The following is a 25633-nucleotide window of genomic DNA, read 5'->3' as shown; positions in this document are numbered from 1 at the left end:
CTGGCTCCGTGCTGGCTGGCCCGCAGGCAGGCCCCAGCCAGGCTCCTTGCACCCGCTGCCCCCCCAAACCCCACTAGCCAAGCCCTGTGGGCACCCCCAACCCCCAACCCTGGCCCCAGTGGCCAGTGAATCAGGGCCCCTGCCCGCTCTGTTTACATTGGAGCTGGGGAAATTCTCCAAGGTTCATATTTATCCGTGTGCTTAGCGAAGGGACTGAACTTTGGACTTCACCCTGCGCAGTGCAGGCCTCATGGCAGTGCAGAGAGTGGTAGAGCTGCGGCCTTCAACAGGAATGGGCAGAGTGGAGGGTGGGGGAGGCAGCGACGGGGGGCCCAGGCAGCTGGGGTGCAAGGTGCTGGCAGCCGGGGAGGCCTCTGGGTGACCAGCATCCGGTCCCACCCCCGCAGGACCTTGTAGTGGGTCAGGCTGGAGCAAGAGAACCAAACAGCAGGTTACCCTTGGGAACAGAAGCAGCAAGGATTTCCGGGCCGTTGGGCCAACTCTCCTCAAGGGCAGGGCAAGGTCACATCCATCTGGGGACACCCCCCACAGCCAGCCCGGGCACCAGGCCTCCCAGGAGGAAAAACGTGTTGACTCATGTCTACTGTGGACTGGATCTGTAACTCACGTCATTACCTCCATGCAGCCCCCTAACAGCTGTGAGTGGGCACAGGGATTATGCCCATTTTACAGAGGAGGAAATTAAGGCTCTGCAAGGGCAAGCAACTCACCCAAAGTCACGCAGCTAGCACGGACAGGACCTGAAGGGTGTAAGCAGGGTGAGGCTAGTCAAGTTCTTGACTCAGGCGCAAATTTTAAGGGGATGATGGAAAAACTCAGTAAATCTAGATAAAATAATAATTTGTATAAGGATATTAAAAATTCTAAATTAATGCAAGCCTTAAAAAGAATTTAAAAGAAATGTCCACACAAAAACCTGCATATGAATGTTCACAACAGAATAATTCACCATAGCCAAAAAATTAAAAACATAAATATCCATCAGTGAAAGAATGGATAGAAAAAATCTGGTCCGAATGGCGTATTATTTGACCATAAAAAGTAGGGTGGGCTTCTCGGATAGCTCAGCATCCATCTGCCATACAGGAGACACAGGAGACTCGGGTTCAATCCCTGAGTCAGGAAGAAGGAAATGGCACCCCACTCCAGTATTCTTGACTGGAGAATCCCATGGACAGAGGAGCCTGGCGGGCTACAGTCCACGGGGCCACCAAGAGTTGGACACAACTGAGCTACTGAGCACACACAGCAAAAAGGAGTGAAGTCCTGATTCATACTACAACAGGCGTGAATCTGGAAGACAGTATGCTAAGTGAAGAGAAGCCAGACACAAAAGCCCATCTATTGTACGATCCCACGTATAGGAAACATCCAGAACAGGCAAGTCCATATGGACAGAAAGTGGATTCGTGGTCGCCAGGGTTTGGAGGGATGAGGTGGGGGTAGGGAATGGCTATTTGATGGGAACAAGGTTTCTTTGGGGACGATGGAAATGTTCTAATATTGATTGAGTGGTGTTATACAACTCTGTGACTTTACTAAAAACCGCTGAATTTTGCACTTTAAATGGACAAATTTTATAATATATGAATAAAACATATTTCTTAATTAATGCCCAAAATCTGATGAACAAAAATATCAAATGTTAAACAGAGGCAGGTTCCAGCCCTCTCTCACTTCCCACTGATCCCAGCCCTGGATAAAAACTCACACCCTGCTGACCCACCTCTTCCCTTTTCCAGTAAGAGCCTGGACAAAACTTCCTGCTGTCTGTTCCCTGGGGTGGCCATAAGCCCCCAGAACAAGGGGTGCACACCGTTGCCCTGAGTGGGCAGGGTGGTGCTGAGGAGCCCCCGGGCTGGGGCACCTCTCAGGGGTCTGAGGAACCAGGTCATGCTTGCCAATAGTGGAAGGGAGAAGGTGTCATTTGGCCAGGAGGCTCTCGCTGCAGACCAGGCCAGGCCAGCAGAGGGAAAAGAGGGCTGGTCGAGTCTTCCTTTTTGCACTCACTTGGCACATTTGGCCACCATGAGGCCCATGTGGCCACTGAGCACCTAAAATGTGGCCGATGCCTCTGGCCGAAACAACAATATTTTAGGTGAAAGGGTTTTTTTTTTGTGTGTGTGTATTTAAAAAAAAAATTTTGGCCACACTCTGTGGCCTATGGAACCCTAGTTCCCCAACCAGGGATTGAACTCACGCCCCCTGCATTGGAAGCATGGAGCCTTAACCACTGGACCTCCGGGGAAGTCCCGAAAGATTTTAATCTTAAAACTACATTTTTAAACATTTTACATTAAAAATTAGCAGCACTGTTTATAATAGCCAGGACATGGAAACAACCTAGATGTCCATCAGCAGATGAATGGATAAGAAAGCTGTGGTACATATACACAATGGAGTATTACTCAGCCATTAAAAAGAATACATTTGAATCAGTTCTAATGAGATGGATGAAACTGGAGCCGATTACACAGAGTGAAGTAAGCCAGAAAGAAAAACACCAATACTGTATACTAACACATATATATGGAATTTAGAAAGATGGTAATGATGACCCTGTATGCGAGACAGCAAAAGAGACACAGATGTATAGAGCGAACTTTTGGACTCTGAGGGAGAGGGAGAAGGTGGGATGATTTGGGAGAATGGCATTGAAACATGTATACTATCATGTAAGAAACAATCGCCAGTCTATGTTCGATGTAGGATACAGGATGCTTGGGGCTGGTGCACGGGGATGATCCAGAGAGATGATATGGGGTGGGAATTGGGAGGGGGGTTCATGTTTGGGAACTCATGTACACCCGTGGCAGATTCATATCAATGTATGGCAAAACCAATACAGTATTGTAAAGTAAAAATAAAAATTAAAAGAAAAAATAGAACCTTAATTTCACCCATCTCTTTTTACTTTTATAATGGCACCACTGGAAACATTTAAATCACATGTGCAGCTCACACCGTCTTTATGGGACTGCGCGCTCTGTCATTTACTTACACTGCTGTTGTTGAGTCGCTCCGTCACGTCCCACTCTTCGAGACCCCATGGGCCGCAGCACGCCAGGCTTCCCTGTCCTCCACCATCTCCCAGAGTTTGCTCAAACTCACGTCCATTGAGTCGGGATGATGTTTGTTTTTTTATGGCCTGTCTGCCTCTGCTAGAATGTCCGCCTCACTCCTCCCAGGGCTGGGCTTTTGTCTGTCCCGTTCGCTCCCAGTGCTTAGAATGTTGCCTCATCCACAGCTTCCCTGGTGGCTCAGAGGTTAAAGCGTCTGCCTGGAATGCGGGAGACCCGGGTTCCATCCCTGGGTTGGGAAGACCCCCCTGGAGAAGGAAATGGCAACCCACTCCAGTATTCTTGCCTGGAGAATCCCACAGAGGGAGGAGCCTGGTAGGCTACAGTCCATGGGGTCTCAAAGAGTCAGACACGACTGAGCGACTTCACTTTCCATAAATATTCATGGAATGAATACATTTCATTGTACACCGACCACGTATACTCAGCTCTGCACTAAGCTTTAGTAATGTATGAAATGCTCAGAACCACTCTAAGTAGGCACTGTTATTCCCATTCTGCAGAGGAGAAAACAGAGGCTCAGAGGGATGGAACGACTTGCTCAGAGTCCCCGTAGAGCCTGGCAGTCTAGCTGCACAAGATGGTGCTGGCAATTGCCCCTTGGTAAAGTAAGACCCCCACATTCTCCCAGCGCTTCCCTTTATCTCTAGCATTAAGTAGCTTTGGGGTCATGCAGCTCACCGCTGGGGGAAGAACCCTCAAGTCCAGCCGAAGGTCAGGGAGGATGCCGTGTGCTGTCCCCTCTTGGGTCTCCCCCTTGCTACCTCTCCAGGAAGCTGCTTGCCATCTGCAGCTCCCCCTTGGAGACTCTCACCTAGAAAGTGGAGCCAGATTGGGTGGGACCTGGATGCCCAGCATGACTTTTTTTTACCACACCAAGAGGCCTGTGGGATCTTAGTTCCTCCAACAGGGATCGAACCTTCACCCCCTTCAGTGGAAGCACAGTCTTAACCATTGGACCACCAGGGAAGTCCCATGGCGCGACTTTTAAACTCCTTTACTTCTGGGGCCCCTGGCAGCCAGGTGCCTGAGCCAGTGACTTGGGGATGGAAGGTGGATTTAATTGGGAGGGGGACTAAGAGCGGGAGTGGGGGGATCCTGCAGGGTATCTAAGGAAAAAGGATCCCCCCAGGGCCCAAGTTCAGCTCCCACTGCACACAAAGGCTGTTGCCCTGGGTCCCCTGGGTAGGGCTCCCCTCTTGAATGAGAAGGGTGTCAGATATTGATGCTTGGCAAACAGAAAGGGATAGATCCAGGGCCCAATCTGCCCTTCTTCACAATCAGGGGACACATCTGAATGGACTCTCTTGGAGAGAGTCTCCAAGAGACTCTCTTGGGCTCTCTTGGAATTTAATTACCACCTCCACCAACCCCACCTCAGGGCTCTCTTGGAATTTAATTACCACCTCCACCAACCCCACCTCAGGACGCATCTGTTTTCATTCTCAGACTATTCTTCCTCCCAGACCCACTGCCTTTTAACCTTTACTGAACAGTCGCTGCTATATGCAATTTTCATGCTTTTTTCATTTAACCTCTCAGCAGCTTCAAGAGGTAGGTACTTTCAGCCTCATTTTACAGATGAGCAAACTGAGACTCTAGGAGGCTATACAATCTGCCCGTCTAGTGCTTGGCAGAGCTGACTTTGAACCCAGATCTCCCTGATGTCAGAATCCAAGCCCTTGACCACTATTCCATGCCACTCTGCCTTTGAGGTAGTTCACGCTCACTAAACACTTGTTACTGTTATTTTGGTTGGTGTCCTCACTGTTTGTTGTTCTGAGTAAGTGTCGCTTCCCCTTGCCTTGTCATCTTTGTGCTGGTTTTTACAGATGAGGAGACTAAAGGTGCATAGTGGTTAGGGACTTCCCTGGTGGTCCAGTGGCTAAGAGTTCACGCTCCCAGTGCAGGGGGCCCAGCTTTGATCCTTGGTCAGGGAACTAGATCCCGCAACTACGAGTTCCCAGGTCCCACCTTAAGATCCTGTATACCATGATGAAGACTGAAGGTCTTCTGTGCTGCAACTGAGACTCTGCACAGCCAAATAAACAACTAAATACTAAAAAAAAAAAAAAAAAAAAAAAGACACAGGGGTTAAAAGCAGAGACTCAAGTCTAACTGCCTGGGTTTGAGCCTGGCTCTGCCACTTACAGTCGGACATGACTGGATGACTCAACAACAGCAACAACTGCCACTCACCAGCTGTGTGACCTTGGGCAACTTATTTAACTTCTCTGTGCCTCAGTTGCCTTCTTCTGTAAAATGAGAATGAAAGTGCTGTCTGCCCCAAGAGCTGTTAGGACAACTGATGAAGTAATTCACAGAAAGCGCTGTGCCTGACGCACTACAAGCACTACTCCCGTTGTTTGCTGCCTGTTCAGTCGTTCAGTCATGTCTGACTCTTTGCAACCCCATGGATTGCAGCACGCCAGGCTCTCCTGTCCTTCACCATCTCCCAGAGTTTGCTCAGATTCATGTCCATTGAGTTGGTGATGCTATCTAACCATCTCATCCTCTGCCTCCCCCTTCTCCTTCTTTTGCAAAAGTTCTCCACATCAGAGTCCCTGCTCCCTGATTCTTAAGCCCTGATTCTGGCATCGAAGGCCATCAATACCTCAGCCCCATTCTCTATCCAATCACAGAATTTGTCCTCTCCACAGCATACCTGAAACTGTCTCCCATCCATGATTTTTGCACACACTGTTTACCTGGAGACCCTCACCTGTGAACCTGTCTTCAGGATCCTCCCGAGTCTCCTCCTGACTCCTGCTGCTGCCCACAGCAACAAGAACCTTCACTAGCCAGCCTTCCCTAACTCAAAGGAGCAGAACCAGCAGCCACAGAAAGCCTGGGGTGGGGGATTAGAAGCTCAGATTCCTGACTCCACACTCAAAGGGTTTGATACAGTAGATCTGGGGCAAAGTCCCAAGTGTGCCTGCTCCTTGTATCAAAGGGTAGAAAACTGAATTGTGCTTCTCTGCAAATCAACAATAAATGGGGAGAGAGATAGGGAGGGTGGGAGGGAGGAGGAAAAAAAAACAATAAATGGGGTTGTATGTGTGTGTTTGGGAAAGATGAGAAAGGATATAATCCAAGCTGTCAACATCTTTGACACAGAAGTATGCATAAAGAAAACCAAAAACAGCAGTGGGAGGAGAGAAAGAGAAATAAATGTCGAAAGAAAGGAAGAAGAATTTGTAACTATATAAGGTAATTGATGTTAACTAACTGTGATAGTCATTTCACAATATATACGGACACAGATCAAGCCGTCACGTTGCACCTTGAACTAATATGATGTTCTAAGTCAACTAAATCTCAATTTTAAAAATTGGGGAAAATTAGATTATGATGATGGTTGCAGAACTCTGGTTATATACGAAAACCACTAAACTGACTTTGTTTGGCTGTAGGACATGGGGGAATCTCAGTTCCCCAACCAGGGATCAAACCCATGCCCTTTTGCATTGGAAGCATGGAGTCTTAACCCCTGGTAAGTCCCTGAACTGATATTTTAAGTGATGAGTTATATATATGAATTATATATCAATAAAGATCTTAATAAAACAAGAAAAGAAGCTTGAATAAAACGCTGCATGTATAATAAAGTGACTGGGTATACCTACGTGCGTCAGTATAAACCACAGTGGGCCTGTGTGTTAGTTGCTTAGTCGTGTCCGACTCTGCAAACCCATGGACTGCAGCCCGCCAGGCTTCTCTGTTCATGGAATTCTCCAGGCAAGAATACTGGAGTGGGCAGCCATTCCCTTCTCCAGAGGAACTTCCCCACCCAGGGATCAAACCCTGGTCTCCTGCATCACAGGCAGATTCTTTACTGTTTGTGCTACAGGGAAGCCCCTAAAACACAGTGAGTCAGGTGGAAAGACGGACTTCAAAGGTACATTTGCACATATAGACTTCAGGTGATTTTTACTTTCTTGTTTATCCTTTTCTGTATTATTCAAATAGTTTAGCATGAATATTTATTTTCATAGATATAAAATAGAAAAACAATAAAGGCACTTTTATTTGGGTGGTACCCCCTCTCCAAATCCCACCCCAGGTTCACGTGATGCTCAGAGTTCGGTCCCCTCTCTTAGGTGTCTGTCCCTGGACCCCCACCAAGCTATAAGCTACAGCTATAAGCACCACGGTATGTCTATTCCTGGGCGCCAAGGTCTCCCAAGTACTGACACCTACATTCGTGAAGCTCCAAACACAGCGAATGCTCAAGAAATAATTGCCAGATGCAGCCCCGTCCACTGCTTCTAAATGAGCTTCTCATGATTTCCTGAAGATGTCTTATGAGTTCAATTAGATTGTAAATTCTGCAAGAACAAGGAGAACCTTGACCTTCCTTCTACCTGCCTTTGCCCCTGCCCAGCTCTGATCTGGGCACATAGTGACCCTGAAGGGTAGAAGAAAAATCAAGGCAGGAAAAACACGTGCTGAAGGAAGGGGCTCGACAACCCCTCAATGCCTGCGTCCGTTTTACTGTCATCCTCTTTACCGACAGCAGAGAGCGCTCTAATTCCACACAGCAGAAATTTCCAACCCTCTCTTTTCTTTAGAACTCCGGGTCATGGGGGCAAAAAAAAAAAGACCCAAAACTCCAAAGTCCCGCCCGCATTGTTCCTGAATCAGACTTGCTAGCAAGCCTGCCAGGGAATCCCTTCTTTGAACAAACACCTCAGGAAATTTTCTCTGGATCAAGCAAGTGCAAAAAACTGTCACACAGCCCTCCTGGACCTCCCTGATAGCTCAGCCGGTAAAGAATCGCGGGCAATGCAGGAGACCCCGGTTTGATTCCTGGATCCGGAAGATCTGCCGGAGAAAGGAATGGCTACCCACTCCAATATTCTGGCCTGGAGAATTCTGCAAAGAGTGGGACAGGACTGAGCCATATAGCCCTCCAGGTGTTTACAAGGTAACTAACCATGATTCTGACAAGCAAAGAGCCCAGAGAGACCTGCAGTGTTGTGAATCAAAATGAGGAAACAAATTCTTTCGCCAGGTTGTCACACTTCAGCCCCAGGGCTACATGATGGCGTTGCCCAGAGGGCAGGCTATTACAAGCTTTCCGTTCAGTTCAGTTGCTCAGCTGTGTTCAACTCATTGTGACCCTGTGGACTGAAGCACGCCAGGCTTCCTTGTTCATCACCAGCTCCCAGAGCTTGCTCAAACTCATGTCCATCAGTCAGTGATGCCATCCAACCACCTCATCTTCTATTGTCCCCTTCTCCTTCCACCTTCAATCTTTCCCAGCATCAGGGTCTTTTCCAATGAGTCAGTTCTTAGCATTAGGTGGCCAAAGTATTGGAGCTTCAATTTCAACATCAGTCCTTCTAATGAATATTCAAGATTGATTTCCTTTAGGATTGACTGGTTTGATCTCCTTGCAGTAAAGGGACTCTCAAAGTCTTCTTCAACTCCACAGTTCAAAAGCATCAATTTTTCTGCAGCTCAGCTTTCTTCATGATCCAACTCTCACATCCATACACGGAAAAACCATAGCTTTAACTATAGGGACCTTTGTCGGTAAAGTAATGTCTCTGCCTTTTAATACGCTGTCTAGGTTTGTCATAGCTTTTCTTCCAAGGAGCAAGCATCTTTTAATTTCATGATTGCACTCACCATCTGCAGTGATTTTGGAGCCCAAGAAAAGAAAGTCTGTTACTGTTTCCATTGTTTCCCTAACTATTCGCCATGAGCTGATGGGACTGGCTGCCGTGATCTTTGTTTTTTGAATGTTGAGCTTTAAGCCAGCCTTTTCATACTCCCCTTTCACTTTCATCAAGGGCTCTTTAGTTCCTCTTCGCTTTCTGCCATTAGGGTGGTGTCATCTGCATATCTGAGGTTATTGATATTTCTCCTGGCAATCTTGATTCCAGCTTGTGCTTCATACAGCCCGGGATTTCGCATGATGTACTCTGCATATAAGCTAAATAAGCAGGGTGACAATATACAGCCTTGATGTACTCCTTTCCCAATTTGGAACTAGTCCGTTGTTCCATGTCCAGTTTTAACTGTTGCTTCTTAACCTGCATACAGATTTCTCAGGAGGCAGGTCAGCTGGTCTGGTATTCCCATCTCTAAGAATTTTCCACAGTTTGTTGTGATCCACAGAGTCAAAGGCTTTAGAATACTCAATGAAGCAGAAGTAGATGTTTTTCTGGAACTCTCTTGCTTTCTATGATCCAACTGATGTTGGCAATTTGATCTCTGATTCCTCTACCTTTTCCAAATCCACCTTGAATATCTGGAAGTTCTTGGTTCACGTACTTTTGAAGCCTAGCTTGGAGAATTTTGAGCATTACTTTGCTAGCATGTGGGATAAGTGCAATTGTGCAGTAGATTGAACATCTTTTGGCATTGCCCTTTTGGGGATTGGAATGAAAACTGACCTTTTCCAGTCCTGTGGCCACTGCTGAATTTTCCAAATTCGCTGGCATATTGAGTTCAGCACTTTCACAGCATCATCTTTTAGGATTTGCAATAGCTCAACTGGAATTCCATCACCTCCACTAGCTTTGTTCCTAGGGATGCTTCCTAAGGCCCACTTGACTTCACACTCCAGGATGTCTGGCTCTAGGTGAGTGATCGCACCTTCATGGTTATCTGGGTCATTAAGATCTATTTTGTATAGTTTTTTGTGTATTCTTGCCACCTCTTAATATCTTCTGCTTCTGTTAGGTCCATATCATTTCTGTCCTTTATTGTGCCCATCTTTACATGAAATGTTCCCTTGGTATCTCTAATTTTCTTGAAGAGATCTCTAGTCCTTCCCATTTTGTTTTCCTCTATTTCTTTGCATTGATCACTGAGGAAGGCTTTCTTATCTCTCCTTGCTATTTTTTGGAACTCTGAATTCAGATGGATATCTCTCCTTTTCTCCTTTGCCTTTAGCTTCTCTTCTTTTTTCAGCTATTTGTAAGGCCTCCTCAGACAACCATTTTGCATTTCTTATACTTGGGATGGTTTTAATCACTGCCTCCTGTACAATGTCACGAACCTCCATCCATAGTTCTTCAGGCACTCTGTCTATCAGATCTAATCCCTTGAATCTATTTGTCACTTTCACTATATAATCATAAGGGATTTGATTTAGGTCATATGTGAATGGTCTAGTGGTTTTCCCTATTTTCTTCAATTTAAGTCTGAATTCTGCAATAAGGAGTTCATGATTTGAGCCACAGTCAGCTCCTGGTCTTGTTTTTGCTGACTGTATAGAGCTTCTCCATCCTTGGCTGCAAAGAATATAATCAGTCCTAATTCATTATTGACCATCTGGTGATGTCCATGTGTAGAGTCGTCTCTTGTGTTTTTAGAAGAGTGTGTTTGTTATGAACAGTGCATTCTGTTGGCAAAACTCTGTCTTTGCCCTGCTTCATTTTGTACCCAAGGCCAAACTTGCCTGTTATTCTAGGTATCTCTTGACTTCCTACTTTTACATTCCAGTCCCCTATGATGAAAAGGACACCTTTTTTTTTTTTTTTTTGGTGTTATTTCTAGAAGGTCTTATAGGTCTTCATAGAACTGTTCAACTTCAGCTTCTTCAGCATTAGTGGTTGGGGCATAGACTTGCATTACTGTGATATTGAATGGTTTGCCTTGGAAACAAACAGAGATCATTCTGGTGTTTTTGAGATTGCACTCAAGTACTGCATTTCGTACTCTTTTGTTGATTATGAGAGCTATTACAAGCTTTGCCTTGTACTAACTGTTGATCGGAACGTTCCCATAATCTTTAAATTTGTTTCCTCATTTGTAAAGTAGGGACAATGTGGACCTGAGAGACTGCTATGAGAATTCAGTGAGATAAACAGCAATTGTATTTATATAGCAAGCAGGCATTTGGTTAAATGTCAGTTGTCATCCTTCTAAAATTAGCTGATTTTTGAGCACCTACTATCAGCCAAGCCCTGCTTCACATTTTACATTCAAACGATGTTCATTTATCTTCTCCTTTTTGTTTTGCCATGCAGTATGTGGGATCTGGAGAGTCCCTTAAACAGCCAGGAAATCAAACCAGCCAATCAACCCTGGTTGATTCAGGGGAAATCAAGCCTGAATATTCATTGGAAGGCCTGATGCTGAAGCTGAAGCTCCAATATTTGGCCACTTGATGCAAAAAGCTGACTCATTGGAAAAGACCCTGATGCTGGGCAAGATTGAGGGCAAGAAGAAAAGGGGGTGACAGAAGATGAGATGGTTGTATAGCATCATCGACTCAACGGACATAAGTTTGAGCAAACTCGAGGAGATGGTGAAGGACAGGGAAGCCTGGTGTGCTGCAGTCTATGGGGCTGCAAAGAGCTGGACACGACTCAGCAACTGAAAAACAACAATGTGGAATCTAGTTCCACCACCAGAGATAGAACCTGTGCCCCTGCCTTGGACTCACAGAGTCTTCCCCACTGGACAGCCAGGGAAGTCCCTTATTTGCTCCTTTAAGCCTCGAAACAGCCCTAGGAGGTAAGTTCTGTTTCTCTCCCTATTTCACAGGTAAGAAAACTGAGACGAAGAGGTTAAGCAGCCGGCCACTGTTTCCCAGCCAGGAAGTGGCAGAGCTGGAATGTGAATTCAAGAAATGTGGCTCCAAGCCCCAGGAGGAGCTGACTCCATGGGAACAAAACCAAAACATCATTTAGGAATCCTAATAATTGGGACTTCTCTGGTGGTGTAGTGGTTGATTCTGGGCTTCCAATGCAGGGGCTCAGGTTCGGTCCCTGGTCTGGGAGCTAAATCCCACATACCCCTGTCACAGCTGAAATCCTGCAAGACCCAGGGTAGCCAAAAAAAAACGTTGCCCTTGGTTTCTCTGGGGAAATGTAGACCACTCAGGTGAGGGAGTCCAAAAATGAGTTGAGGGGCCAAATACAGGCTGCCAGCCAGGATTCCTCGTCCTAACGAGTTTTCCTGGACTGACTCTTAGATACCTGAATTACCAGGAAGGGCTTAGGGTCTTGCTAAAGCTGGTTGCTGTTGGCCCACCTGCCTTGCACTAATGTCCGTTAGTTGCAACTCAGCATCAGTTCAGTTCAGTTCAGTCACTCAGTTGTGTCTGACTCTTTGCAACCCCATGAACTGCAGCACTCCAGGCCTCCCTGTCCATCACCAACTCCCGGAGTTCACTCAGACTCACGTCCATCGAGTCAGTGATGCTATCCAACCATCTCATCCTCTGTCGTCCCCTTCTCCTCCTGCCCCCAATCCCTCCCAGCATCAGAGTCTTTTCCAATGAGTCAACTTGTCGCGTGAAGTGGCCAGAGTACTGGAGTTTCAGCTTTACCATCATTCCTTCCAAAGAAATCCCAGGGTTGATCTCCTTCAGAATGGACTGGTTGGATCTCCTTGCAGTCCAAGGGACTCTCAAGAGTCTTCTCCAACACCACAGTTCAAAAGCATCAATTCTTCGGCACTCAGCTTTCTTCACAGTCCAAATTTCACATCCATACATGACCAATGGAAAAACCATAGTCTTGACTAGATGGACCTTAGTCAGCGAAGTAATGTCTCTGCTTTTGAATATGCTTTCCAGGTTGATCATAACTTTCCTTCCAAGGAGTAAGCGTCTTTTAATTTCATGGCTGCAATCACCATCTGCAGTGATTTTGGAGCCCCAAAAAATAAAGTCTGACACTGTTTCCACTGTTTCCCCATCTATTTCCCATGAAGTGATGGGACCAGATGTCATGATCTTCATTTTCTGAATGTTGACCTCTAAGCCAACTTTTTCGCTCTCCTCTTTCACTTTCATCAAGAGGCTTTTTAGTTCCTCTTCACTTTCTGCCATAAGGGTGGTGTCATCTGCATATCTGAGGTTATTGATATTTCTCCCAGCAATCTTGACTCCAGCTTGTGCTTCTTCCAGCCCAGCGTTTCTCATGATGTACTCTGCATACAAGTTAAATAAGCAAGGGGACAATATACAGCCTTGACGTACTCCTTTTCCTATTTGGAACCAGTCTGTTGTTCCATGTCCAGTTCTGTCTGTTGCTTCCTGACCTGCATATAGGTTTCTCAAGAGGCAGGTCAAGTGGCCTGGTATTCCTATCTCTTTCAGAATCTCAACTTAGGACCTGGTTAATTCCAGAAAGCCCTGGTTTCTGGACTCCGCCCACTGGAAGCAAGGCCTTTGTGAGGACACAAAGGGACAGGAGGGAAATCACATTGAACCAGTGTCCTCCCAAAATGGCGTTGGGGTCACGTCCACTCATGGGCCTGGCTTGACTCACAAGTTATTGATCATCCCAAACAAGCCAACAGAAACCTCACAGTCACATTTCTGGGTGGAGAGACGCAATGGAGCCTGGGAACACTGTTTCCTGGGGGAGGGCAACCCAGAGTCTGGAGGACAGGGGGGGAACGAAGATTTTGCTTTTGTGCCGCTTCCAGTTTTACACCCGGAGCGGGGTGGTCAGGGTCCTGGCAGGACACAGCTGCCACTTTCTCAAGTGCGTGCGTGCGTGCGTGTCCAGTCACTTCAGTTGTGTCCCACTCTTTACAACCCCCATGGACTGTAGCCTGCCAGGTCCTCTGTCCATGGGATTCTCCAGGCAAGAATACTGGAGCGGGTTCCCGTGCCCTCCTCCACGGGATCTTCCCAATCCAGTGAGATGATACAAACAGGCTTTCCTGCCCGGGATCTTTACCAAAGTGGGAGCAGATGTAGGCAGACCTAAGGATGGCGTGTCCGGGGGTGGGGCTGGGGCTGGGGCTGGGGCGGGTAACAGTGGGGAGCTGTTGGCAGGCCTGGGCCTGGCTGGGTGGGGGAGGGGCTGGGAATGGCTACCATGGGAAGGGCTGTCCTGGGAGGACCGGTGACTCAAAGCCCAGAGGCGGGAAGGGCAATAAATACCTCCACCTCTGCCTCACTCCAGTCCTGCCCTCCAGCCTTTTATTTTTTTTTTAATATTTATTTATTTGGGTGTGCCAGTTCTTAGTTGTGACACGCAGGTTTTTTAGTTGCTGCCCGAGGGATCTCTGACCAGGGCTCAACCCCAAGCCCCTTGCAATAGGCACTGGGAGTCTCAGCCAGTGGACCACCAGGGAAGTCCCTGCCCTCTGATCTCCTGCTCACTGCTCCACTTGCTGAAATCAACCACCAGGCAGAGACGGGGGAGACTCCGAGGGGCGCAGAGCAAAGTGGAGGCATTCAGAGACCACCTGTGCGGAGCAGACGAGACCCCCGAACTGTAGGCATGGTTATGGAGATCTGGTGGTGTCAGAAGACATGTATGTTTGGTCTCCATCCCAGGTTCCTGGCACAGAGCTTGTAAACCCTTGTAAAACTGAGCAATGAAGTGATCAGAACGTCTTTTGTTATACTGTTTGATCTTAGTCCCCGTTCCTTACGTAGAGCTTCTGAGACCTTTGTACCTCCAAAGTGACTGAGTGTCTTTCTGTATGTAAAGGAGATGATTGATGACTGGGAACTACACGGTGAGGGGTGGGGGGTGGTCTTCATCTGGACTGGAAAGACCCTGGGCATGGTTAGAGGGTTAAACATTTCAGCCCCATCCCCACCCCTGACCTCTGGGGGTGGGATTAGAGATTGAGGTAATCACCTGAACGGGTGACTCATTCATGCTTATATAAGGAAATCTCCATGCAAATCCTAAATGAAAGGGTTGGCTTTGTTTGTGCTTGGGGATATTTTCAGGAGCCTGGAGGATGGGACACTTGTATCCTTTATAACATCCTTTATGTGTGCTGGGCATGCTTAGTCGAGTCCGATTCTTGGCAACCCCGTGGGCTGTCACCCACCGAGCTCTTCTATCCATAGAATTTTCCAGGCAATATTGGAGTGGGTTGCCATTTCCTCCTCCAGGGGATCTTCCTGAGCAGGGATCAAACCCGTGTCTCTTGTGTCTCCTACATTGTCAGATACATTCTTTACCACTTGCGCCTCTTGGGAAGCTGAAATATCCTTTATAATAAGTCAGTAATTGGGACTTTCTTGGTGGCCCAATGGTTAACACTCCGTGTGCTTCCACTGCAGAGGGAGCAGGTTTGATCCATGATCGGGGGACTGCTGCTGCTGCTGCTGCTGCTAAGTCGCTTCAGTTGTGTCCGACTCTGTGTGACCCCATAGACGGCAGCCCACCAGGCTCCTCCGCCCCTGGGATTCTCCAGGCAAGAACGCTGGAGTGGGTTGCCATTTCCTTCTCCAATGCATGAAAGTGAAAAGGGAAAGGGAAGTCGCTCAGTCATGCCCGACTCTCAGCAACCCCATGGACTGCAGCCCGCCAGGCTCCTCTGTCCACGGGATTTTCCAGGCAAGAGCACTGGAGTGGGGTGCCATCGCCTGCTCCAGATCTGGGGACTAAGAGCCCCATGTCCCGTGGTGCAGCCAAAGCAGTAACAATAATAAACCGGTAAGTGGTGCTAGTGGTAAAAGACCTGCCTGCCAAGGCAGGACATGCAAGAGATGTGGGTTAGATCCCTGGGTCGAGAAGATCCCCTGGAGGAGGAAATGCCAACCCACTGCAGGATTCTTGCCTGGGAAATCCCATGGACAGAGGAGCCTGGAGGGCTATAGTCCATGGGGTCACAAAGAGTCGGACACGGCTAAGCATGTACAAACCCTCGCAATAGTACGTAAAGTGTTTCTCTGAGCTCTGTGAGCTGTTATAGCAGGTCATCCAATCTGAGGAGGAGGTTACAGAAGCCCCTGATTTTGTAGCCAAGTCAAGTAGAACCATGGATGCCCCAATACTTATGAATCCAATATTTGTGACTGGTGTCTGGGGTGGGGGCTATCTTGTGATATAAAACCCTTAACCTGTTGGGTCTGCATGGACCTTGGGTGGTTAGTTTTAGAATTGAATTAAAGAATTAATTAATTAAATTAGTTAATTGAGGTTAAAAATAACCTTTAACTAAATCGAATTAAAAGTGAGTCTTCTAAAAGTCTCATGCAGGGTTTGGTGGTCCAGTGTTTAACAGCTTTCACTTCTGTGGCCCAGGTTCAATCTCTGGTTGGGGGACTAAGTTTCCGCAAGCCGAGTGAATGGTGTGGCCAAAAAAAAAAGGTCTCCCGCAGTATTTCTGCCTATGATTCACTGAAACAAAACACCAAATCACACGACCACATCTTGGTGTGAGAGAGGCTGAAAAGTATCTTTATTGTAGGCAATGAGACCAGGATTCTATTACTAAAGAAAAAAATGAGGAGAATGTATATTAAGTATGTAACTAGCTACAAAGGATAACCGTAGCATCTCCATTTATTGAGCACTTGCTGTGCAGCAAACACAGGGCAGAACACTTAATAAGTCTGTTCTGGTCAAACAAGATTGCCCTCTGGTAGCCAGGAAAACACACACAAACACACACAGAGAAGCCTTTTAGACTCGGTGCGGCCCGTTCACTGTGAGCCATTGATGTGGAAAGTCTCTGTAATGTGATCCAGCAGGGAGGGAGGGGGTGATGTCCCCTTAGCATAATAAGGTCAGGATTACTGAAATCAAATCAAAATCTGTAACCAGGAGGAAATATGAGTGTCCTGTGCAGAAGGTAAGGGGGCGGGATGTTTTCAAAAGGAAATTAATCTTTGTGGTTTGAGACATGTTTGATTTTGAATACATGGAGAGAAAGGCAGCCACTACGTGACAGTGGGAACCCCCGCTGTTCCAGCCAACCCCATCCTCCCTGCTCCTGCCCCCAGAGGAGTCAACAAACGATGAGGACCAAAGTCCCTCTGTCCCCCACTGCGAGTCAGCAGAAACTCGGAGAAGAAAGACTTTTAACAGTCAGCAGACTCCGCGAACTGTGTACTTAGCAATTTACAAAAAGGGGCTTCACCAGGGACTTTGACATTTTTACAGAGAAGGGTGATGTTTCATGAGTCGTGAAAAGGTTGGAGACAGAAATAGGCGGTTCAGAGAGAAAGGGAGCATCGCAAGGCTGCCATTTCGCACAACCCCAGGGCCATGCCCACCCACAGAGAAGAGAGGATGACACCGGCTCCAAAGACTTAGGACACAGGGGATTGGAATGGGAGGAGAGGGAAGGGGTTGGAAGAACTGTTGGAGGGCTAGAGGCTGAAGCAGTGGGAGATGCCCGGGGGAATGGAGACAGGCTTGGGGTTCCCAAGTATCTGGGGACTGATACTGTTCAGCCAGTCTGAACAAAGACCCCTGAGCCAACACTTGGCACAGAGACAGAGATATTGCCAGTGTTCAGGGGTTCCGTAGGACTAATCAAAGGGCACGTGAGGGTCACCAGTGTAGACCAAAGAACAGCTGACCCAACTTTGTCACTTCATTCCATCTGGCTTTGCTAGCTAGTCTGGCCTGAACAGGTGGACCAATGAGATGCAAGGAGGGCCGTGGTCTGAGCTAAGGCCAGAAGGCTTCCCCCAAACTATTTTGCCTGGATAGGAATCCCACCACTCCCGTACAAGACAAGAGATAGGAAGCCCTGAGTTACAATTAAGCGTGCATCTGCGCGTGCTAGGTCGCTTCAGTTGTGTCCGACTCTGCGATCCCAGGGGCTGTAGCCCGCCAGGCTCCTCTGTCCATGGGTTTCCCCAGGCAAGAATACGGGAGTAGGTTGCCATGCCCTCCTCCAAAGGATCTTCCCGACCCAAGGATGGAACTCGCGTCTCCTGTGGCTCCTGCGCTGGCAGGCGGACTCTTTACTGCTGAGCCACAGCCTAAGCGTACATACTGACCGCCCTAACACGTGGAAGTCTTGGGTCAGGAGTAAGTTGATTTCAGAACGCTTAAGTGACGTTCCCAGATTCCAGTCACCATCACCATCATCCCAAAGCTAAGAGGGTTTGATATCATTAGGATCCCAGATTCTCTTCATCTTCCCTCTCAGCAGTCCACAGCATCAGCTTCCCTGAAGGTCAACTGCCCAGAAGGTCACAAAGTGGCTGCCGCCACTCACTGAGGCACCTTGGTTTCGAGACCACGCCCCTCCTTGCATCTCATTGGTCCACCTGTTCAGGCCAAACTGAATCCATCCCTAGCAAAGGGAGATGGAATTACGTGACAAAGTTGGGTCAGCTGTTCTTAGTGTGGTCCCAAGACCAGCAACATGCACACTGCCTGAGAACTTGTTAGAGATGCAGATCCTTCAGCCTCGTCTCACACCTGCCCAATCACAAACCCTAGGGGTGGGACCTAGCGGGCTGGATTTTCACGAGCTCTCCGGGGATTCTGAACCCCTGCCTTAGGTAAAGGTCTTTTGGAACTGCTCTCAAGGTCTAGTCGTGGGGATGACTTTGGAGGAAGATAGTGGGGCCATTTGAGGGTGGGGGAGGGGAAGAATACCCTCTTCAGCGGGCATTGCAGCGCCTGCTGTAGACAGCGAGATGCCAGGGACAGTGTGGACACAGGAGTCTGCATCTGCAGTAAGGAGACAGCAAGACTAAAAGCCTCCTCTTAGGACCAACCCGCCGACCCCCACCGCAGAGGAAAAGGATAAGTCCAAGGGACAGAAGGAAAAAAAAAAAAACACACGCATACTATGTCATTTGACCTCACAGCTTCCTCTAGAAGGGATGTTATTAAATTCTCAGTTTTTAGTGATGAGGAAATCGAGGTTCAGCGAAGTCGCTGCTGCAAGGCTACACACAGCGCCTATTCCACAGGCATCTCTTCCAGCTTCGTGTCCACGTGATGTACCAGTGGCAAGGGGCAGCAGGAGTCGTGGGCACCAAAGGGGTGCTTTGGTGCAGACAACTTTAAAACTGTAATAAAGCAGGCTAAAAAGTCCTTCATTGTGAAAGTGTAACGGCAGTTTCTAATGATCAAAATGCAACAGCAATTCTAATTATTTCTCAAAAAGACTGGGGAAAAACAATAAAAGGAAAAAATATATAATAGCAATTCTAAATAAGGTCAGAGGCAAGATTCTCTCCCCTGAGTTGGTTTTGGGTTCTAAACAATCTCCGTGGTTAACTGTTGAATTTTAATACTAGAAATGATGATATAGGGAATTCTCTGGCGGCCCAGTGGTTAGGACTCTGTGCTGTCACTGCCGAGGGCCTGGGTTCAATCTCTGGTTGGGGAACTAAGATTCCACAAACCCCGTGGCATGGCAAAAAAATAAAAAGACAAAATAAAAGTTAAAATATGACACAAATAATATAAATTAAAAGCAAGCCCTTTTAAATAACTCCTCTTTTAACAAACATTGTAGTCTCTGTGCTAAGTCACTTCAGTTGTGTCCGACTCTCTGTGACCCCACGAACTATAGCCTGCCAGGGTCCTCTGTCCATGGGATTCTCCAGGCAAGAAAACTGGAATAGGTTGCCATATGCCCCTCCAGGGAATCTTCCCAACTCAGGGACTGAACCCACATCTCTCTTGTCTCCTGCACTGGCAGGTGGGTTCTTTACCACTAAGCTACCAGGGAAGCCCTCCATGTAGGGAGCTAATTCAGAGAATTCTCAGTTATACAGCTGATCCTTGACACAGTTGGTCTCAGCCATCTTGGTTTCAAAAGAAAGTTTATAATAATATGAAATTACAGGGCATGGTTTATCACTTCCAGCCCCTTTGGTCCTACATCTCCCTCATTTAAACAGTAGATTAAAAAAACAAAATAGTACAGTGATTGCCAAGATGAAGAAACAGAACCTAGCCTACTTCATTTCTGTCAATCTATATGGCCACTTGGAGTTTTTATTTGTGTTTAAAATGTAAAATAGTGAAATAGCAGGTAAATGACAAGGTGGAATGCTTTCGTTCAGTCAGTGTTCATCGTAGTTCATGCAGGAAATAGTTTGCTGAATGTCAATAATACCTTTAAAATTGAAATGCATTCCTACTTCCTAATTATTGACAGTTTTATTTATTTATTTATTTATTTTTTGTTGACAGTTTTAAAATGAATCAAGAAAATGGTGATGATGATGATTAATAGTGAAAATATTTTTATCATCTAGACGTTACCGAAAGGTGAGGGGTCCAGCTGCTCGTCTCTCAAAAGCCGATAAACAGGGCAGGTTGGTAGAAAGGAAAGTTTGCTTTATTTCACGTGTCAGCAACCGGGGGCAAAGGCCACCTCCACCCCCACTGGCAACCGGTGGGGCAAGAGCCTTTATAGACAGACAGAGGAGGCTACATGCAGAAACAGCGCAGTCAGCTCTGACAGTCACCTTCAGATTGGCCATCAGCGGTCTGACCTGTGTCATCTTGGTTAAGCACAGCTCATCTTCAGTTCTGCGCTCCACTTGTTCACATTTCTTTGAGGCCAGCTCTTGGAATTGTGGCGGCTTATGTCCTGGGTACAGTCTGGTCATCGTGTGGTCAATTTCTTATCCCTGGGGTTTTAGTATCTCTAAGACAGCTCACAGGATGCGGCTCAGAATATTATTGGTGGCCCTTGAGAAAGAACTAAAGGTCTTTGACTGTCCTTAATCACTACATTATTTGGTCTCCTTTGACTGAGTTCCTTTGTTTCTGCATTTCTCATTTCTCTGATTAAACTTATTCACTGACTAAAGTTTTCCACAGGCAAAAGGCAGACAGAGTGTTTGTGACCCCATGGCTTGTAGCCTGCCAGGCTCCTCTGTCCATGGGATTTTCGGGAATGTTAAAGATGATATATGCTGGGTCAAGTACAATTCTTCAAATGTCTGAAGACGATTTTATGTCATTGCTGAGAGTTCTCTCTTCCTGGCTAAATGGCCCTAATTCCTTTGTCCTCTCCTCAGCTGACACATTTCAGACGTCTGCTTGCCCAGTGTCACAGCTAGAGCCTAGTGGAGGCCTTCTAGGACTGTGGCATCCAGAGAGGAGAATTCTGCAGGAGAGGAGAGCCAACACAAGCTTTAGAATCGGGTGTGCCTGGCTGCAAATCCAGAATGTGGCCATGTGACCTTGCGCAGGTCACTTTCTCACTGAGCGTGTTTCCTCATCTCTACAATTTGGTTAAGGATGTTTGTCATCTCTTAGGGTTAATATGAGGATTAGATGAGCTAATTTATTGTTTATCGAGGTGTGGTTACTCATCCTTTTTCCCTCCCCACCTTCTAAGCGGAGAGGATTCTTGCCAACTCAGCTCCATGATACTTTGCCTTTATTATGCAGGACCCTAGTCCTGGGTTATATCTTGGGAGAGAAGGAGTCAGGCAGTTTTGAGATCTGAGAGTGTGTCTAAGGGACTACCTTCTCTAGGGAGAGCTCTCTGTAAGGGAAGAAGTGTTTTGAAGAAGTCATCCTCTGCATTGAAAATAAGCTCCCTCCAAATCCAAATCCACACCTATTAGGATGGCTACAATGATAAAGACTGACCTAATTGAGTGCTGGTGAGCATGTGGAGCAAATGGAACTCTCATGCCCTGCTGTTAGTGCTGTTAGAAACGTCAACTGGGAGGATTTCCTGGTGGTTCAGTGGTTAGGACTTCATGCTTCCACTGCCGGGGCACAGGTTCAGTCCTGCAAAACACACACACACACACACACACACACACACACACACAAGAAATGTAAAGTGATGCCAATATTTTGTAGTTTGTAGTTCTGCTTTTTTGTGGGGGCTTTTTGGTTTTGTTTTTTGGCCACAGGGCAGGCAGGATCTTAGTTTCCCAGCCAGGGATCAAATCTGTGTTCCCTACACTTCAGGGAACACTAGAGTACTAGAGTACTAACCGCTGGATTGCCAGGGAATTCCCAGTTTGCAGTTTCTTAAAAAGCTGAATGTATAACTACCATCTGATCTAGCTGTTTCACTTTTAGGTATCCACCCTTAAGACATGAAAATATGTCCAGAAGCAAATTTGTACCACTAATGTTCCTAGCAGCTTTATTTGTGAAAGTGAGAAGCGTTTTAGACCCTCAGTCCTGTCTGACTCTTTGCGACCTCATGGACTGGAGCCTGTCAGGCCCTTCGAGCCATGGGATTCTCCAGGCAAGAATACCGGAGTAGGCAGCCATTCCTTTCTCCAGGGGATCTTCCCGACTCAGAGATCGAACCTGGGTCTCCCCACATTGCGGGCAGATTCTTTATCGTCTGAGCCGCCAGGGAAGCCCAGTTGGAAGCACCCCAGTGACCACCAACCAGGGAATGGATAAACAAAGGGTGTTCCATCCATACCATTGAATGGGACTTGGCAACAAAGTGAAAGGAGTTAACTAAACAGAAAACTACGTGAGCAAATCTCAAAATAATTACACGGAGTGAAAGAAGGCAGGCGAAAATGAGAATTACTGTGTGATTTCACTTAGATAAAAGTCCAGAAAATACAGAGTCATCTGCAGTGACAGAAGGCAATCTAGTGGTTACTGGGTAGGGAGGGAGGGCGGGAGAAGCAAGAGGAAAGGATTACAAAACGCAGGAGGAAACCCTTGGAGGTTACAGGTATATTCATTATCTTGATTGTGGTGATAGTTTCACAGGTAGACTTCTGTCAAAACTTGTCAAATTATACACTTTAAACATGTGCAGTTTATTGTATGTCAATTACACGGCAACAGAGCCTTTGTTAAAAATGTACTCACCCATTTGCTTTCTTTTGAGAGACTGGGAAAGGGTCTTAATTACTTTCATTTTTCCTGACAAATAAGTCACTGTGCAGCGAGCCCTGGGTATATTCAGTTTACATATATTACGCAGACAGCTTGGTGCCTGGCTCAATGAAAAGCAGTGATTGGGATTATTAATGCAGCGTTCCAGGTACCATCTGAATGAATTCTCTATTTAGACCGGAAGCTGAAAATTCAGAGAAATTTAGGGGCCAGGCAGGTGAAATAAAGCAACAGTGAGACAAGCATAAATAATAGGTAATGGTAGAGACTGGGCTTCTCTGGCAGTTTAGACAGTAAAGAATCTGCCTGCAGTGCAAGAGACCCGGGTTCTATCCCTGGGTCGGGATGATCCCCTGGAGAAAGGAACAACTACCCAATCCAGTATCCTTGCCTGGGAAATCCCATGGACAGAGGAGCCTGGTGGGCCATAGTCCATGGGATTGCAAAGAGTCGGGCATGACTGAGCAACTCACACACACACAATGGCAGAGACTATGACAAAAATAATTTATGTCCGGTCCAAATGCATTCAGGTTCTAAGTGTTAAACAGCACACGTGGGTGGCCTGATTTGGACAAGTTTGGGGATAGGGGGTTGCTTGGCAGTCACTGCACTATCCCTATGACAGAATATATCAGGTCAAGCAGGTCCTTGAAACTTAGTGATTTGATAGCAACAGCTGACATTTTTTTTGTTTTTATGTATTAAAAAAATCTTGACCACACCCCCATGACATGTGGGATCTTAGTTCCCTGACCAGGGATCGAACCGTCACTCCCTGCACTGGAAGGCAGAGTCTTAACCACTGGACTTCCGGGGAGTTGCAGCATCAACTGACATTTTACAACATGCTTTTATTCGGTCCTCCTGACAACACCGTATGCTTGGTAAGATTATCCCTGTTTTCTAGATGAGAAAATGGATGTTCACCAGGACTCCCACCCAGGGCCAGTGAAACTAAGACTCTGCCTTGCTGCTTCTCATCCTGGCTTGAGTTTTTCCCCATCCAGCTGCACCTGTGATTGTATTAGCTTCGTTTACTCTGGTGGAGAAAACTCAGCTGTCTCTCCATTCTCACAGTGGTCACCTCTGAGACCAAGGATATTCTGGAAGGAGAAGGAGCTCAAGAAGCCCCCTGGTGGACATTCCAGGGAAAAAAAAGAGTTGGAAACAGGGCCTGTTATGACTCCAATTTTTTAAAAAAATAAATTCGCTTTGTAAGGAGTTCATCTGTGTCTGAACATCCTAGGATACAATGCAGGTAAGTTCACTTTAAGGAAGCTATTATGTATGGTCAGTAATTATGTAATACCTTTATACGGTGTCAGATGGTAACCAGACTTATCATCCTGATTGTTTTGAAATGTATAGACATACTGAATCACTGTGTTGTGTTACAGGAACTAACGTAGCATTGTGGGTCGACTACACTTCAAAAAACAAACTGGGTGACTTCCCTGGTGGTCCAGTGACTGAGACTCTGCGCTCCCAACGCAGGGGCCCGGGTTCGGTCCCTGGTCAGGGAACTAGGTCTCACTTGCCACAAGTAAGAGTTGGCAGGCCACAACTAAAGATTTTGAATGCCAAAACTAAGACTCCTAACAGACAAATAAATCAATATTTAAAAAAAGAAAAAACCAAACAAACTCATAGAAAAAGAGAACATATTTGTGGTTATCAGAGGTGGGAGCAGGGGGAGGAGGAACTGGATGAAGGCAGTCAAAAGGCACAGCCCTCAGGGAACTCCCTGGAGATCCAGTGATTAGGACTGCACATTTCCACTGCTGAGGACTCAGATCCCTGGTATGGGAGCTAGGATCCTGAAAGCTGCGGGCCGTGGACAAAAACAGAGGTTATAAAATCTCAGTTATAGGATAAAAAGGTACTAGGGGTGTAATGTACAACATGATAAATATGTTTAACACTGATGTATGTTACATACGAAAGTTAAGAGGGTACGTCCCAAGGGTTCTTCTCATCAGAAAGAAAGTTTTTTTTTTAATTTCTTTAATGTCGTATCTATGGCTTCCCATATGGTTCAGTGGTAAAGAATCTGCCTGCCAAGGCAGGAGATGTGGGTTTGATTCCTGGGTCAGGAAGATCCCCTGGAGGAGGAAATGGCAACCCACTCCAGTATTCTTGCCTGGAGAATCCTCATGGACAGGGGAGCCTACGGGGCTACAGGCCATGGGGCCGCAAAGAGTCACAACAGCGATTGAACAGCGACAGTGTTGAGAGATGATGAATGTTGACTAAACTTATTGTGGTCACCATCTCCTGATGTTTGAAAGTCAAATCATTGTGCTAATCAAATAAAAAGCAGTCAAATAAATAACTTTAAAAATTCTATCATCTCCGTAGCGGAAAAGCGGGGTCGGGGGGAGTTACTCAGGCCTAGAGAAATGGAACCCGTTCTGGTTTGGGGAGTCAAAGAAAGAGACTTTCCTGAGGAAGTGCTGGTGAACAAAGAGGGGAGGTGGAGTGACAGGCAGAGTGGAAAACCTTAAGAGAGACGGGAGAAAGAATGTGGACATGATGCAGAAAGCCAGTGGAGAACCCAACAGAGGATGGTGGCTGAATCGGGGGTGTATTGTGAAGATCACTGACTTAAGAGGGACAGAGGGGAGCAGGGGATGTCCCTGCCAAGTCCCGGCTTCCTCTCTCATGTTTATTAGGAGAAAAGCAGAAGCAACAGCAACTGTGAAAGCCTGCAGCAGAGTCGCTGGCTCCCAGTGTGAGCGGCTCAGGGCAGTGGAGAGACCACGCAGCCCTGGGACTCAGACTTTGAGACCTCCCCTCAATGGCTTATTGGGCTTCCCAGGGGGCGCAGTGGTAAAGAACCCACCTGCCAAGGCATGAGATGCAAGAGATGTGGTGGACTCAATCCCTGGGTAGGGACGATCTCCTTCAGTAGGAAATGGCACCCCACTCCAGTATTCTTGTCTAGAGAATCCCATGGACAGAGGAGCCTGGTGGGCTACAGTCCATTGGGTCGCAAAGACTTGGATATGACTGAGCACGCGCGTGTACGCACATGCACAC

General features: G+C 46.9%; 1 long non-coding RNA gene across 1 annotated transcript; it reads left to right on the top strand.

Annotated features, from left to right (window-relative positions):
* Positions 1-47: 47 nt before the first annotated feature.
* On the top strand, positions 48-24725 carry LOC120871165. The gene is made up of 3 exons (XR_005722973.1): positions 48-1138; positions 3933-3937; positions 24688-24725. It is a non-coding gene; the product is annotated as an uncharacterized LOC120871165 (long non-coding RNA).
* The last annotated feature ends 908 nt before the right edge of the window (positions 24726-25633 follow it).

This window comes from Oryx dammah, unplaced genomic scaffold, assembly GCF_014754425.2.
Source record: "Oryx dammah isolate SB20612 unplaced genomic scaffold, SCBI_Odam_1.1 HiC_scaffold_12, whole genome shotgun sequence".
In the NCBI taxonomy this organism is placed as follows: Eukaryota; Metazoa; Chordata; class Mammalia; order Artiodactyla; family Bovidae; genus Oryx; species Oryx dammah.
The sequence above is the reverse complement of the archived record's forward strand: the minus strand, read 5'-3'. Positions and strand labels throughout refer to the sequence as shown.